The sequence below is a fragment of the Rattus norvegicus genome, chromosome 1 (assembly GCF_036323735.1).
Source record: "Rattus norvegicus strain BN/NHsdMcwi chromosome 1, GRCr8, whole genome shotgun sequence".
Lineage (NCBI taxonomy): Eukaryota > Metazoa > Chordata > Mammalia > Rodentia > Muridae > Rattus > Rattus norvegicus.
In genome coordinates this window covers 156,010,441-156,026,501 of record NC_086019.1, presented here as the reverse complement: position 1 = coordinate 156,026,501, position 16,061 = coordinate 156,010,441, and the positions used below count along the sequence as shown (strand labels likewise).

Genomic DNA, 16,061 nt, shown 5'->3' with positions numbered 1-16,061 from the left:
GGTGGCAATGGGGGGAGGTTTGGGAGGGGAACACCCACAAGGAAGGGGAGGGGGGAGGGTGATGTCTGTCCGGAAACCGGGAAAGGGAATAACACTTGAAATGTATATAAGAAATACTCAAGATAATAAAAAAAAAAAAAAAAAAAAAAGAAATGGACTTTTGTGAGACAAAGCTGTATTGTACAGCAAGGTTATAGCCTACCTTTTGGAGCAACTGGAAATGGGGTTTGAATATGACTAGTTTTCTTATTTCCACTTTTTAAATATATTGTGCCTTCCAGTTCTGACACAGATATATTAATAATTGAGGAGATAAGGTCTGGAACCGAATCAACTTTCTTATAAATTGTGTGATGTTGAACAAGTTGCTTAAGTTTACTGTGTCCATTTCTTCATCTTTTTTTTTTTTTTGGTTCTTTTTTTTTTTTCCGGAGCTGGGAACCAAACCCAGGGCCTTGCACTTCCTAGGCAAGCGCTCTACCACTGAGCTAAATCCCCAGCCCCATTTCTTCATCTTTACACAGATCATATCACCAACCTGGGCCTGCTGTAAGAACCAAGTGAGTTCTGGTGGCCCAGCACAGTGTCTCGCATAGAAAAAGTTCTTACTAAGTGTTAGGATTACTGCTATTATTTTTATTTTTCTATTTCAGTGATTTTTCCAGATGGTAGGAAAACAAGCTATAAGCTCCGACGTGCCATTATGTTTTACTCCAATTATCAAAATGAGGTTGAATTTTCTCTAATTTTGTGTTTAAAAACCTGAAGGGGAAAGTGTTGCTGATCACGTGAGTTTAATTTCATTCATGTTCCCAACCAACATGGTCCAGTGGCTCATTCCTGTCAAACACTCAGGTCAAACACTCCACGGACCCTACGAAGCTTGCTTTGACCTATGGTTGTGATAAAAATTCAAGGACTACCAGGATGAGTCTTGGCCAACCAGAAGGAAGAAGGGAGAACCTCAGCTTCCCAGGGTGATGCTGCAAGGAAGGACACACTAGTGGATCCTAGTGGGCAGCTACATTTTTTTTAGAGCAATTGCTGAGGCCTTTGGGACCTCTGCATTTGGATGTCCTTTATAGCTTCATATCATGCACAGTGAAGTCAGAAACAAACAAACAAGCATAAGGGAAATACTGTGACTAATCAGGCTAGATAAGTGCATGTATAAAGGAGTATGGAAATAATGATGCTTAACCCTTGGGGACCCAATCAGTTCTCTGGACCTTGACCATCAACTTTTACTTGTCTTAGTTAGGGCTTTACTGCTGTGAACAGACACCATGACCAAGGCAACTCTCATAAGGACAATGTTTATTTGGGGCTGGCTTACAAGTTCAGAGGTTCAGTTCATTATCATCAAGGCAGGAACATGACAGCATCCAGGCAGGCATGGTGTAGGAGGAGCCAAGAGTTCTATATCTTCATCTGTAGGCTGCTAGAAGAATACTTACTTCCAGGCAGCGAGGACTAGGGTGTTAAAGCCCACACCCGCAGTGACATAACAACTCCAACAAGGCCTTACCTCCTAATAGTGCCACTCCCTGGCCCGAGCATATACAGACCATCACACTTGACAAGTGCAGCCTGAGTCCAAGCACCTAACTAACCCTGCCCCAGACTTGCTTTCTTAGTTCTTGGTTATTTTCCTTTTCCCTTGTAATATTTTTATGAACCCCACACCCTGATGCCCCTAGACCCTTCAGATGAAGATGAGGAACTAGAATGATTGCATGACTATTTTTTTTTCATGTGAAGATGGAGGTGGGAACAGGAGTATGATCCACCATCTTCTTTCCCGGGGACTTCATTTTACCAAACCTCACCACTTGGCTAGATCAATGATATTCTTCATACATTAGCTGTGAACCACAGTCTTGTCCAACAGAAATTAAAGTTAGTTCCTGGTCTGGATGTTTAGGGTGGTTTTCAAATAGTCAAATGGAATAACATAGAAATCTGTAAATGTCAAGGGTACGCTGTACAGATGTGGAATACATTACTTCTGCCTATAGCAGCATTTTAGCTGAGCCATAGTAGATGGCAGGGTATTAAGAAGGCAGGAGAGCAGTATGGAGTATCAGAGGGAGGGAGGCACAGGGGCCAGGGCATGCCATGTCAGAGATATGAGGCAGGTCAGATGTGCCTGAAGCTCAGGATGGAGAGGTGAATGAGCGATAAAACTGTAATGCTACTAACCCCACAATTTCCGTGATAAACAGCGTTCTCTTCCCCATTGCTCCTTGATCTCTTGTAAGCAAGGAATGACAGCATCAATTAGGAAGAGACAGGTAGAGTCCATGGAGAACTTGTGTGTTTTGCTATCTTTATGGAAGGTAGGCTGATTGCAATGTTTCTGGTTCATGGTGGATTTAAAGTCCATCACCTCTGGGGACATTTGTCACACTTGGTTCGTGAATTAGAAGATGCTCGGAGTAGTGTCGGGGGACAGCATGGAACAAAGATGAAATGCCTTTCAAATGTTCATCCCCAACACGTGTATCTTCCCTCTAAAGCCCCCTAGAAACACAAGCATCTCCCATAGAAAATTAGATTAGCTACTTCTGATCAATAGCGACTACACAATTTATTGTTTCTCTAAAGGGGAAGAGACCCATCCATGACAGTAATTCCAGGTTCCAGCCCAGAGTCTGAAGCAGAACAAGTTCACAATAGAGCTTGGGTAAACTGAGCCACAAGAGAGCATGAAAGAGTTTTCAGTTGTAGGAATAACTTTGGAGTGTGCAAGGCGGGAGCAAATGGGGGATCGTGAGGCGTCATTTAGAGAATGTACTTGGAAATTACAGAATCTGTTCCACTTGCTTCAGCGGGAAGTTCGAGGGAAAACATTTATGGACCACAGAATTGCTGGAAGCAACAAAGAAACAGAACTTAATCTGAGCTCCCAGGAATTGTTACCCAGAATCACTCTGCAGAGTTTAAGCTTTCACCCAGTCAGAATGTAGCTGCCTCAACTCTGCTCTGGAACCAAGTCAGCTCAGTTCCAATTTGTGAAAAACGTAATGGCTCAGACTGCGTCTCTTTCCCCACCTAACCAAGCTCTGAACCTAAGCCTCAAACCATCCCACCTGACTAGAGGAACTAGGTCACCCTCAGCTTAAACACCAGGAGGTTTGGGAAATCGTGCGTTTACTGTTGTCGTACCAGACACAGTAGAATAGCCTGGATACGCTGCTTTCCAATGTGTGCCACAGCTCAGCTGCAGGAAGCCTCTGGGGAGACACTGGAAAACCCACTCTTCCTTACACAGCAATAGTTCCTGGAGAAACTGTGCTGCTTAGAGCCTGAATCAGGAGTCCCTGCCCTTGGGGTAACTGGTAGTCCCTCAACATAGCACAGAGATAGTTAGAAGGAAAATGATGTCCTTGTCTCAGGGCAACTTGCTTCAGAGCATTACATTCCACAGAGACAAGTAGTACCTTCGACCTGCATCACTTGGAGACAGAAAAACACCACTCAGCGGTGAATTGAAGATGGACCAAGGGTGAAATTTTATCACTTAAGCAAAAACATCCCCCCCTTTCTCATTTGATATAGGGTCTCACCTAGCCTTATTTGTTTGGAACTTAATAGGCAGACCAGGATGGCTTTGAACTCACAGAGATGCACCTGCCTTAGCCTCCCAAGTGCTAGGATTAAAGGTACGGACCACTTCTCAGGGCCTTTCAAAGATTCTTAAAGCTAGAAAGAACTGAGAAGTTAGCTAGTCCTCCTGAGATGGTGGAATATCTCTCAATAGTGATTGAAATTAGGGGCTGGGGATTTAGCTCAGTGGTAGAGCGCTTACCTAGGAAGCACAAGGCCCTGGGTTCGGTCCCCAGCTCCGAAAAAAAAGAACCAAAAAAAAAAATAGTGATTGAAATTATTTTTAGCTTTATCCAGATTCTTAGTTTATTTTTTAGTTTCGGGCTCTCATTTTCCAGGTCAATGCTCAGTGGCAGGTTGCCTTCCAGATAAAATATGCGAACAGGTGCAAGAATAGAAAAATTTAGTAACAGCAGAGTTTAAAAATGTTAATGAAATCAGGACACAAAAGAATCATAGGAGTTTGGTTCTCTCAAAAGCTTAGTCAATTTGTCAGGGATTTAAGCCTGTGGGGAAAATGTGACTCTGAGCTGTGAATCCTCTCTGAAGGACACAAGATGGGAACGTTCTCCTCATAGGAAGAAAAGCAGTTGAGGGTACTGCCTCGATCAAGAAGGAATGGGTGTGAGAGAGATTCCTTTATAAACAGACACACATTGTTCCTACTTCGTTCAGTTTTCCCACTCGGTAATTCTGAAGAGTCTCTGGGTTGACAGCTGAGTCCATGTCCAGAGAGAGTGTTCTTCTCTTCCTTAGATGGGTGCGAGCACTAACAGAGGCTGCGATGAAATGGCCTTCCCAATTTTTGTGTCAGCTCTGAAGGCCATGACTAATAATAAGTAAGCACCTGCCTGCCAGCCTTCCAGCCACAGGAGGTGGTATGGGAACAAGAGAATGGGATAAAGAGAAAGAATGGAAGGAAGGAAGGGAGGGAGGGAGGGAGGGACGGAGGGAGGGAGGGAGGGACGGAGGGAGGGAGGGAGGGACGGAGGGAGGGAGGGAGGGACGGAGGGAGGGAGGGAGGAAGGAAGGAAGGAAGGAAGGAAGGAAGGAAGAGAGGGAGGCAGGGAGGGAGAAAGAGACATGGTCTTGTGATGTAGCTTGGGTTATCCTCAAACTCTCTCTCCTCCTGCTTAATCTCCAAGTGATGGATTACAGGTATGTGCTGTCATGCTCAACATATAATGGAGCACTTACTGCATAGACATGAGCGTAAGGAAACAGATATATAGTAAGCTCAGTCCTGGAGTCTAGCGGAAATTAAAAGATAAAGTACTACTTTGTGGTAGAGAGGGGTTATCAGTAGTGTAGAGTTTAAATAAGGAGATCTGGAGAATCCAATACCACAGAGGTAAGACATAAGCGGTAAGCTATACTGTAAGTTAACTTTTCCCTGTCTCTTAATTTTTGGATCAGTTCAGGCCACAATTGCATTCCTTAACTGGAATTTTTATAGAGTAATTACTTTCATGTGTGTAGGTGGTTTACTGTATGTGTATATGTGTACCACATGTATGCCGGTGCCTTTGAAGCACAGACGTTGCAGCTGTGTAAGGGCTGCCTGAGAATAAGTGCGGCTATAGAGAAAGGGCAATGTTGTGGAAAAGTGTAAGAGAGAGGTAAGGGGGATCTGGAGAGATAGCTACCATGACTTTTCTTCCTCTCATCTCATCTCATCTTGCTAGTTGTTCCGTTGATTACTGAGAACCCAGGCAGAAGCCAGAGAGTAAGGGTCCATAGGGGTGCACTCACGGAGACTCACCACATGTCATGTCAGGACTGAGGAGAATGGAGAGTGTGTTGTGAACGATAGCAAGTGAAGAATAACCAGCACGACACTCCCAGGTCTTCTCTCTTAAACGCTAGATCCTTGTATTGTTCTCTAATCAACACAGGGAAGGAAATCAGACTGGCTCAGGCAATCACTACTGCTCCCCTCTGTGTATAGTTGTCCTTCGCCAGCTCTGGAGTGCTTATTCTTTTTTTTTTTTTTAACTTGAGTATTTCTTATTTACATTTCGAATGTTGTTCCCTTTCCCGGTTTCCGGGCAAACATCCCCCTAATCCCCCCCTCCCCTTCTTTATGGGTGTTCCCCTCCCCATCCTCCCTCCATTGCCGCCCTCCCCCCAACAATCACGTTCACTGGGGGTTCAGTCTTAGCAGGACCCAGGGCTTCCCCTTCCACTGGTGCTCTTACTAGGATATTCATTGCTACCTATGAGGTCAGAGTCCAGGGTCAGTCCATGTATAGTCTTTAGGTAATGGCTTAGTCCCTGGAAGCTCTGGTTGCTTAGCATTGTTGTACATATGGGGTCTCGAGCCCCTTCAAGCTCTTCCAGTTCTTTCTCTGATTCCTTCAACGGGGGTCCTATTCTCAGTTCAGTGGTTTGCTGCTGGCATTCGCCTCTGTGTTTGCTGTATTCTGGCTGTGTCTCTCAGGAGCGATCTACATCCAGTTCCTGTCGGCCTGCACTTCTTTGCTTCATCCATCTTGTCTAATTGGATGGCTGTATATGTATGGGTCACATGTGGGACAGGCTCTGAATGGGTGTTCCTTCTGCCTCTGTTTTAATCTTTTGGAGTGCTTATTCTTGAGTAGCTGTCTTCACACTTCCAAATGGTTCTGGCAAGAAGGGGAAGATAGGGGTTGGGGATTTAGCTCAGTGGTAGAGCGCTTGCCTAGCAAGTGCGAGGCCCTGGGTTCGGTCCCCAGCTCTGGAAAAAAAAAAAAAAGAAGGGGAAGATAGATCTGGGCTTTCAGAGTCTGGCCTCTTCCCCCCGTATGGAGTCTTGGAAGGGCATTTTTACTCAGAACTAGCTGAAGTAAATTAGATTGTCCAAATGTTAGGTCAAGTTGGAAGAACTCTCAGCAGTGTGAGAGAGCTTAACTTACTCTCCACACTTTCCCTACATGACAGTCCCAAGACGGTGGTCTTCCCCAGACTCAACATCACTGTGTTGAAAATAAGGCTCTTGACCATATTGATATTCCCTCGCCCAGGGAAGCATGGCCTGTAAAGGCCAGGTCGTGGCTGCATGGGATGACTTAGCATCTAACGCATCGTGGGGAGTCCATGTATCCTTAGTACCATAGGAAGATCCCTCTTCTTAGAACCCTCTCTCTACAACCAAATAGGTTGGGATCAGTTAGCAAGTGTATATCCTCTTCTGCTCCAGGATATATTCTTTCCTTTGCTTGTCTTCATCATGGTGTCTTTTAGGGTACTGGGAACCTGATTCTTCCATGTGGACCATGCCACCAGACAGAAGAACTGGTAAGGTCGAGCCAGCCCAACCCCTGGGAATCTCAGAATTGAGAGCGGTGGGTGTGGGGCCAGCTCCTTGTCAAGTTCTACTTGATCTGGAACACGTAACCATGACATGCCATCGAGAGGACCATAACAATTGGTCACATAGCATAAAAACCTAGAGTTCTCCATGCTAATGAGGTGTCTACATAGGCCCCAAGTGTTAGCCAATGAGCTTCCTTTCTTGGGCATTTCTTTGCACAAAAGTTATTTAACCCCTGGTTTACCCTGAGTAAGATGTATGCATTCACTGCTGCTATCGAATAAAGCAGTTTGGACAAGCAAGGACTGCCTCCTTTATCAAGGGTTGACTGGGTGGGGATGGGGGTTTTGTGGTAAAGAGCCGTGCCTAAATCTCCCGGACCCTCCCAACACGGAACTCACTTGGAACCAAACAGGACTCTGCCCCAGTCCTGGGATCAGCCATCCCCTTCCTGCGTGGTGCCTGGACATTCCACCACGTAACCCAACAGCTACTGGGTACATAGGAGATCCAGAACCACAGCATCCATCCCAGATCCTCATGTTTCTCGCCCAGGGAAGCATGGGCTGCAATCCCTATTATGGACTGTGTTCTGCCTCGCTGAGCATCTTGCCGACAGCCTGATACTTTCAGGATCTATCCAACAAAGCAAAAATGTACCCATCATTAACTCTGTACCATCAATTGGGTATGGAAGATCAAAATAAGTAAGAGTCAGTTCTTGCCCTTGAACAGTTCCCTAGACTGGCTGTAGAGAGCGGCGCGGCGAAACAAAGATGGCGCCGACATCCAGCCTTGTCTGGATGTCGACAACTTACTGCGCATGTGCAGGCTTGTCCCCTTGCTAGGGCTCCCTCTAGTGGTGAACAGCGGTACTGCACATGTGCGGTTTATGCACCAGGTGTCAGTTGACCGTTAATATGCTAATGAGGTGATTCATTCTCCGCCAATCCCTGGAGGACAAGTAGTGGGGTGATCCATGCCCCACCAATCCCTGAGAGATAATTAGCATACTGTTGTCTATATAAGCCGAGCGATTTTGCTGCTCGGGGTCCCTGTTCAAGAGAGCTGTAACACTGAGAAGAGCTGTAACACTAAGAAGAGCTATAACACAGTAAAGGCTTGCTCGCAGAAGAATCCTGTTGCCGCGCGTCGTTCTTGCTGGCGGGACATTGGGTGCGCGACAACTGGCAAAGGAGGAGACTGGCCACGAGCGAACTCACTAGAATTTAGTTTATAGGAGCAGAGAATGCAAACATACGTTTGCTCTTTGTATGTTTTGTCAAATTGTCCTTCAAACTATTTAAAATAATATCACTTTTTCTACTTTTTGAATGCACCAGTTTCTCTGTTCTTCCACCCACAATAGACTTGATTGCAACACCCCCTTTCCCTAATTTTACATATAGAATGATATCTCATTATTATTTGCAGTGATTATTTCTTTGCTTGTTAATGGCATTTCTAACATCTCCATTTTTATAGTAGTGGTTATTCCTTGTATGAATTTTATGTTTACATTCTTACTTCACCCATGAATTGGGCTTTTAACCTCCTTTTTATTATGCATGTATTTTATGATATGGATTATTTTCACACTCCCGAATTAGAAAGACAGACTTATTTTAGACTGAATATATTTTCATGACATTTATTTTTTCATTCTCTATTGATCATGGTATTATTACTTAAGTGGTATTTTCAAGTGTAATTTTTCATCAGGAGTTACAGTTCATGAGGAAGAAAACAATTGTCTTACACAAACTAGAATAGAAAGACTTGTGTAGTTCGGATATGACTTAGGGACAGGACTATGTTCTTCAACAGTTTGAAAGGCAACTGTATTAAAGAGGGCTCACTCTGTACTAGTGGAGTGGAACAAACAGGGTGAATGATGAGATCGTAGTAAATGACAAGTAGTGTTTACTATGTTTTTTATGCAAGGCTGCTGTCAAGTATTCATTAGTCCTTACTCCTTTTCAGTGAGCTTAAATGACCTGCTACCTCAGGGTAACATGGATTAACATTGGAAGAGCCAGGCTGAGCCCAGGTCTGAGATACAGCACAGATTCAATATCTTTCTCAGGACTACGTGATGAGGGTTGGTCTTTGGTTATATTGAGGCCTTTCAGTTCTCCTACTATAATATGAGGGGTACAGCAGAGGGCCTCAAAGGTCCAGCCCAACTTCAGTGAGCAAATAGCACCTGCTGGGGAGCACGTAACTCCTGCTTCTCTCCCATCTTGACAGACCAGGGAGGTACAACAGAAGAATGTTTGTTCTTCATAGTGTCCTATTTCAGCGACAAGTCTTGCCTTCTAATCATATGAAACATCGGGCTTGATTTTAAATACAGGAACTCAACCCTCCAAATAGTTACGTTCTTTCTAGAATGAGCCAAGTAAATCAGATGATTCTAGTGGAGCAAGTATGCTGTTGTCTTTTTTTAAATTTTTAAATTTTTTTATTTTTTGGTGTAATATTTTACAGCAGCAGAAAACAAACCCAAGCACTAAACACTAACAACACACTACAATCCAGGGAAGAGGTCATGCAGGGGCTATAGGCTAAGTCTTTATAGTTGACGGCTGAACTGGCTATGACCCCGTTGTGCTGTTGACAGGACTAGCAACTGTTGAATCTGGAGATGTCATACTTCGGCCCCAGGACCTACTCGCAGCAAAACACATAGGACACGTTTTTATCCTACAAGAGTAGGAGGCCACTCCCAGTGTTCAGTCATCACAATGAGCAGAGGAGGACCTTTTGGTGGACTCGCTGGCTTTTTCCAAACTGCTTGTACTTAAGCATCAACTAACTTACAATATCCCATAATTTTTGGGGGAGATGGGCACTTCCAAAGGCATAGATGTGGATTTCCGTCAGTCTCAGTGTCAGCTGCTGTTCGGCCAACCACGCCAAAAGAGTGAGTGATGCCCGCAGCTAGCCCAAACTTAAAGAGATCTGTCTTTTATCTTTCGAGGTTCTCCACAAGAGTGAGTGATGCCCGCAGCTAGCCCAAACTTAAGAAATCTGTCCTTTATCCTTCGAGGCTCTTAGTTAAGACCTTGTTCCTATGAACACACTTGGGGCACAGCACGTCCTCCAGGTGTGGGGGTGGAAATGTGCAGGCCGGAAGTGGGAAGAGGGCAATCGCTTTCCTTTTCTTATCTGGTACCCAGGCTTGTCCAGCATGGAAATGCAGCGGCACCCAAACAGTTGTGGTCGCAGGAAGGCTTGTCCCATGAACCACTTACACTTTTCCCCACAGGACTCTGATGTTGGAGGACAGCACTGCCTCTAACTTGTTAGCATTGGCTGCAATTCTGGCCCAAGATGCCAAAACTGCCTCGGAGGCAGATGTAGTCACCATCGTGGTGCTGACTTCCTCATAGAGCATAGGAGGATCAACGAGAGCAGGTATCTGCTCCTCCCGTACAGTGATGATTTCCAGGAGAAAGTCTCCCGAGACTCTTCCCCAGGCGCGCTCTCTCTCTCTCTCTCTCTCTCTCTCTCTCTCTCTCTCTCTCTCTCTCTCTCTCTCTCTCTCTCTCTCTCTCTCCCTCCCTCCCTCCCTCCCTCCCTTTCTCTTGTGAGATGCTTTCAACCTGGCCTCTTTGGCTGAGTCAGGAACGTTCTTCAACTCAGGTTGGCCTTTGCCGCTCATCTCCAGGCACCACGCCCACAAAACATCTCAGTGAATCAGCTTCACTGGAGGCAGATGTTGTGGAAAAGGAGGAACTGGTACCTTTCCTAAGAGTGTGTCCTGGAGTCTCAGTCATCTTGTGCATTTTTCTCCTTTGGTTTACAACCATTATCATTCTCTGACTTTTTGTTTTTCCCCGTTGCTTTAGTCTTTGCAGAAGCCGTGTTCAGTTGGCTAGACATCTGGCCTTCCACTTCTTCCCTCGGCTCCTCTGTGCTCCGCTTCTTGCTTCTAGCAGTTTCCATCTTTAGATTAGATGAAACCTTCTTCCAGCTTTCAAATGACCTCTGGCCTCATTCGGCTTTTAAAAATCTCCTCCTACTTCCTGTTGTCTTGAGGCCCTCTTCTGTTACCCTCCTGGTCCCACCCCCAACAAAATTGTGATGCTAAAATCTGGTTTGTGGCTAATTTTAATAAAGCCACTATTGTGTGATTTAAATTTTTTTTTTTTTGAGGCAGGGTTTTACTGTCTCCTTGCCTGGCCTGGATTGCACTATTTATCTATGTACGCTGTACTGTCTCGGCCTCGGGAATACTGCGATTTAGAGGAGCGAGCTGCCACACTCTGCTCCTGGAAACTGTAAATCTGGGAAATTTAAAACTGTAATTTTTGCTGGGTGTGGTGGCACATGACTTTAATCCCAGCATTGGAAAGGCAGAGGCAGAGGCAGGTGGATCTCTCTGAGCTTCTGGCCAGCCTGGTCTACTGGTGTCTTTACGTACATGCTTTAGTAAAAACAAATGAACAAGCCAGGAGTGTAGCCAGACTTTTGGGCACTTTGTGGGTTCTTCTTTCTTTCACTCTTGTCCACCCCTTTTCTTCTACACTTTCAATTCCCTAATACCATACAGGAGAGATAAAAGGATAGAGGGGTAAGGGGGTGGCATTATTGTTAGACTACTTCCTGCTGATTGGGGCATCGAGTTCCTTGGGGCGAGTTTGCTCTTTGCTGTCAGGATATCAAAGTTCTTCTTGTTTTTTCCTTTGGGCATGACCAACAACCCACCCAACCTCTTGGGGCCCTAGCATTTATATAGCCTCTGAAGAGTCCCTAGAGTTCTAAATGTCACACACTTGCCGAAACTCTCTGCAGCTGACAAAATCACACCCCTGCTAGAGCATGAGGTAAATCATAGTCAGCTGCTGTGGACCATTTGAAGCAGCCCCACATCCCATATGGGATAAGAATATGAAAACACATTCTTATAATATTTCTGTGTTTTTTAAAGGAAACCAAAATTATAACTACACAAGTATGAGGTCAACCTTCAATTACTAGTTCAAGTATATAATAAGTATAAATAGTTCAGTGTATAATAAGACCCCGTCTCAAAAAAGAAAAATATTCAAAATGACAGAAACAAATGAAAGAAACCTGTTTGTTAAGTATGGAGTTAGGATGGGAAGGAATACAAAATCCACACAGCTTTAAGCTGGAGAAGAGAAGGAAGCGACTGGAGAGACTGCTAAACTCTGAATGACCGTCAGTCCTTCCCTCTGCCTTGGGGATAATACCATCCATCACTGATGGCAAGGGGTGCTTTCTAGTTTTATCAGCTCTGAAATCGAGGTATATTGATTAAATAATAAATACTCTTCATTCTTAGTGTTACATAAAAGAACTGACTGTTTTATAACTGAAGCTGTCTTACATAGTGCCGTATCAATTGCAGTGAGATAATATACACTTTACGCATACACAGTGAGACTCATAATCTATTCATTTGGTCATTCATTCATTCTTCCTTCCATTTTTTTCCCCAAAAATATGCCACTAGAAAGAAGCTGTCTTACATAGTGCCGTATCAATTGCAGTGAGATAATATACACTTTACGCATACACAGTGAGACTCATAATCTATTCATTTGGTCATTCATTCATTCTTCCTTCCATTTTTTTCCCCAAAAATATGCCACTAGAAAGAAAGCAAGTCACTATTAAAGTTTATGGACACAAAGAGGAAAAACAAAAGCAACTTCAGTTGGAAAATGGGCAGGATTTCAGGGTTTTGGTTACGTTGACAGATCCAGGGCAAATGTTTTGGTAACTTTGAACTCTTAAATTAAAAATAAAATCTAAGTAAGCCACAGCACCTCTTACATTTATTATTCTTCATTATTATTTCCATACTGTTATTTTATGCACATTATTCATGAATTCACTTCTAGGTAGTTTATTGCTATTTGTTTTGTTATTACATTCTCCCCTCCCCACCTCTACCCCAAGGTTTGGTAGAACTGTATGGTGAATCTGATTATCATTTTTTTTTAGATTTTATTATTTTGTTCTTACCCATGTGTCTTGATGTGTATGCACACGTGTGTGTAGGTGCCCGCAGAGGCTAGAGGAGGGCTTAGGATCTCCTGGAGCAAGAGTTTCAAGTGCCTGTGAAACACTTAACCCTGGAGCCAGGCTTTAGTTCTACATGAGAACAGAGAGCACCTTCATCATTTCAACCTGAGTATCGACCTGGTGTCTTCTAAAGAGGCTATTCTGAGATTATTCTCAATATTTTCTGGTTATGGAAGGTCAAAAATTCTTACTTCCCTTAAATAAGTTTTGGCAGTTTCAACTTTTTTTTTTTTTGCAAAATAGTTCCTTTTTATAGATTTCTAAAAACTTATTACAAAGCACTTTATTCTTTTTTGTTTTGAGACAGGTTTCTATGTGTAACAGTTCTTGTTTGTTCTGGAACTTGGCTTTTATAGACTGGGTGCAGAACTCAGAGATCCCCCTGCCTTTGCCTCCTGAGTGCTGGGATTAAAGGCACACTCCACCATGCCCCAGTAAAAGTGTATTTTAAAATCTCACTGTTATAAATGTTGAATTATACTTCAGGACCTTTTATTGTTTCTTCTTCTTGACAGTGTGATTCCTCAAATAAGCATAGTTGTAGGCATCCATTTTTTTCCAATCTACTTTAATAAGTGTTCAACTTCTCTAGCTCACCACCCACTAGAGGTAGTAGAAAAGAAAAGTTACTAGGGCACGGGGGACATAGAAATAGTAGTGTAGAAATAGTTCTTTGTGGGGCAGGTCCAATTGTCCTTGTCAAGATATCAGCAGTTCAGTCCAGTATCAAACACCAACTATGAATCAGCAGCTGCAGTCCAGTCCTCTTCGCAGCCACCACAGGTGAACCAGCAAGAGCAGTTTAATCCAGAAGAAACTGCAAGGCTTGCCAGCCACCCTGAGGCCAACAAGCATCAAGAAGCCACAGGAACCTCACGAGAAGTTTTTTGGTGAGTTTCTCTCTAAGGTGTCACCACAAGCTGGGCTCAGCAACGCAATATATGGGAAACCAATGCGTGTGCATCCTCAGCGAAGAATAGAGAGGCACAGCAAAGCAAACCGATGCTTGAACTCCCACTGTCTCTGGGGCCATGTCTATATTCCTTCTGAACGGCATTCGTCCTTTCCTGTGTTTGTTACAGCAAAACATCCTTTCACCTGTGTGTGCTTCAGGACAACATTCTTTCACGTGTCTGCTTTCTAAGACATCCTTTTACCCATGTGCCCCAGCAAAACATCATTTGACATAACTGACTTTCCAAAGAAACCAGAAGTTTTCACTTCAGATAGTCATTCAAATAACTCTGAAGTTATTTCTGCTTGATTTATAAACATTAGTTCGTTTTGTGTGGGTTTAGTCCTACTCTTTAAGGGTGTTTCTTTACTCAAAAGTGTTTTTTTTTTAATTTGTGAGGGGTTTCTCCAGATTATGTTATATGAAGCAGGAGGACCTTACCCTAATATAGGATGTACTAGGGGCTGGGTTCCTGAACTGAATAAAAACCAGAAAATGATTTGAACAGGAGCATTTATTTCTTCCAGCTTCCTTACTATTGGTGTGGCATGACCACCTGCCTCAAGCTCCTCACCATGAGTGTAGAAATGTAAAGTCTGCATTTCAAGGGTAGACTGACTGTACCCTTCTGTACTCTTGAAATGTTAGCCAAAATTTTGCTAATTTCCTTTGGTATGGTATTTTATCATGGCAATGAGAAAAATACACCATTCACAGAATTCATCCATCTGTTCTATTCTTTTCCTTTACAAAGGGTTGTATACCCAGGTATCTTTTACAGGTAGTTCCCAGTCAGGCCAGCCTATGTGTCCACAGAACTCTGTTGATGGGCACTGTGTCCGGGACTTATTATATGATTGAAAACTAATGTGGAGGATGCTATTTCTGCAGTTAACTGGTACACACACAGTTCATTTCTCTTTTATTTCTGGACTTGACAAGGCAGCCTTGTAGATAAAAAGAGAGGCAGAGGCAGCCTTTTGTGTCAGAGATCTCCCACCTACCTGTCCTATTCTATACTCTACTGTCTTGAGGAGGGGGAGTGATTGGCAGCTTGAAGGGAGCAGCACTGAGAGACATGCCTCCCTTTTAGAACAGCTGCAGAAAAGCAGATTCTAGCATTTTACAAGTCCATGAACAGCCCTAGACTTGCCTTCTACAGCATTCAGCAGGATAGGGGGGCAGCTGGGTGTAGGGAGGTGTACTGGCTGGTTTTGTGTGTCAACTTGACACAAGCTGGAGTTATCCAGAGAAAACAGCCTCCCTTGAGGAAATGCCTCATGAGATCCAGCTGTAAGGCATTTTCTCAATTACTGATCAAGGATGGGAGGGCCCATTGTGGGTGGTGCCATCCCTAGGCTGGTAGTTCTGTGTTCTGTAAGAAAGGAAGCCAGGGGGAACAAGTCAGTAAGCAGCATCCCTCCATGGCCTCTGCATCGGCTCCTGCCTCCAAGTTCCTGCCTGGTGTAGGTTCCTGTTCTGACCTCATTTGGTATGAACAGCAATGTGCAAGGAAGTGTAAGCTGTATAAACTCTCTCCTCCCCAACTTGCTTCCTGGTCATGATGTTTTGTGCAGGAATACAAAGACAGGAGGGGAGTGGGCTTCTATTTTAAAAATTACAAGTGTATTGCTTGCTTCAAATAGAAAAAATGCAGAGACATAGATCAGAATGAAGCCACTCCTTCTCCTAATAAGTTCTGTTAATGGTGGGTACACACCTATCCACTGTTGGTTAAGAGACCCGCAGAAGCTGTGTAGAAGTGGTAAAGGATAGGATAAGGTGGCAGTGCTCACCAAGAATGAGGGCTGGGCATGGAAATACTCCTTATCTTTTGTATCTGAGATGCATTCTGGATTAGTCAGAACCAAGGCTAGAGGCTATCATTTAGGAAGTTTTACCACATCAAATGGCAAATAAAGTTGTATTGATTTTGTTTTGCTTTTGTCTTAAAATAACAAATCCTTCTGCTTGGAAAATGTCAAATCCGTTGTATCTTGGAGAAATGAGGATTGATTCAATCAAAGACTGCTGTTTTAGGACAAGAGACGCTTATGCTCTGTGGTGGGTCAGGAAGAAACTGCTATTGAATTGATTCTTCATCATGATTAGGAGTTAGACACTGAGCCAGGCTACTGAGGAATG

General features: G+C 43.9%; 1 pseudogene; it reads right to left on the bottom strand.

The window, feature by feature from the left end:
• Positions 1–9,886: 9,886 nt before the first annotated feature.
• Dppa4-ps3 (developmental pluripotency-associated 4, pseudogene 3) lies at positions 9,887–10,852 on the bottom strand (annotated as a pseudogene).
• Positions 10,853–16,061: the final 5,209 nt, after the last annotated feature.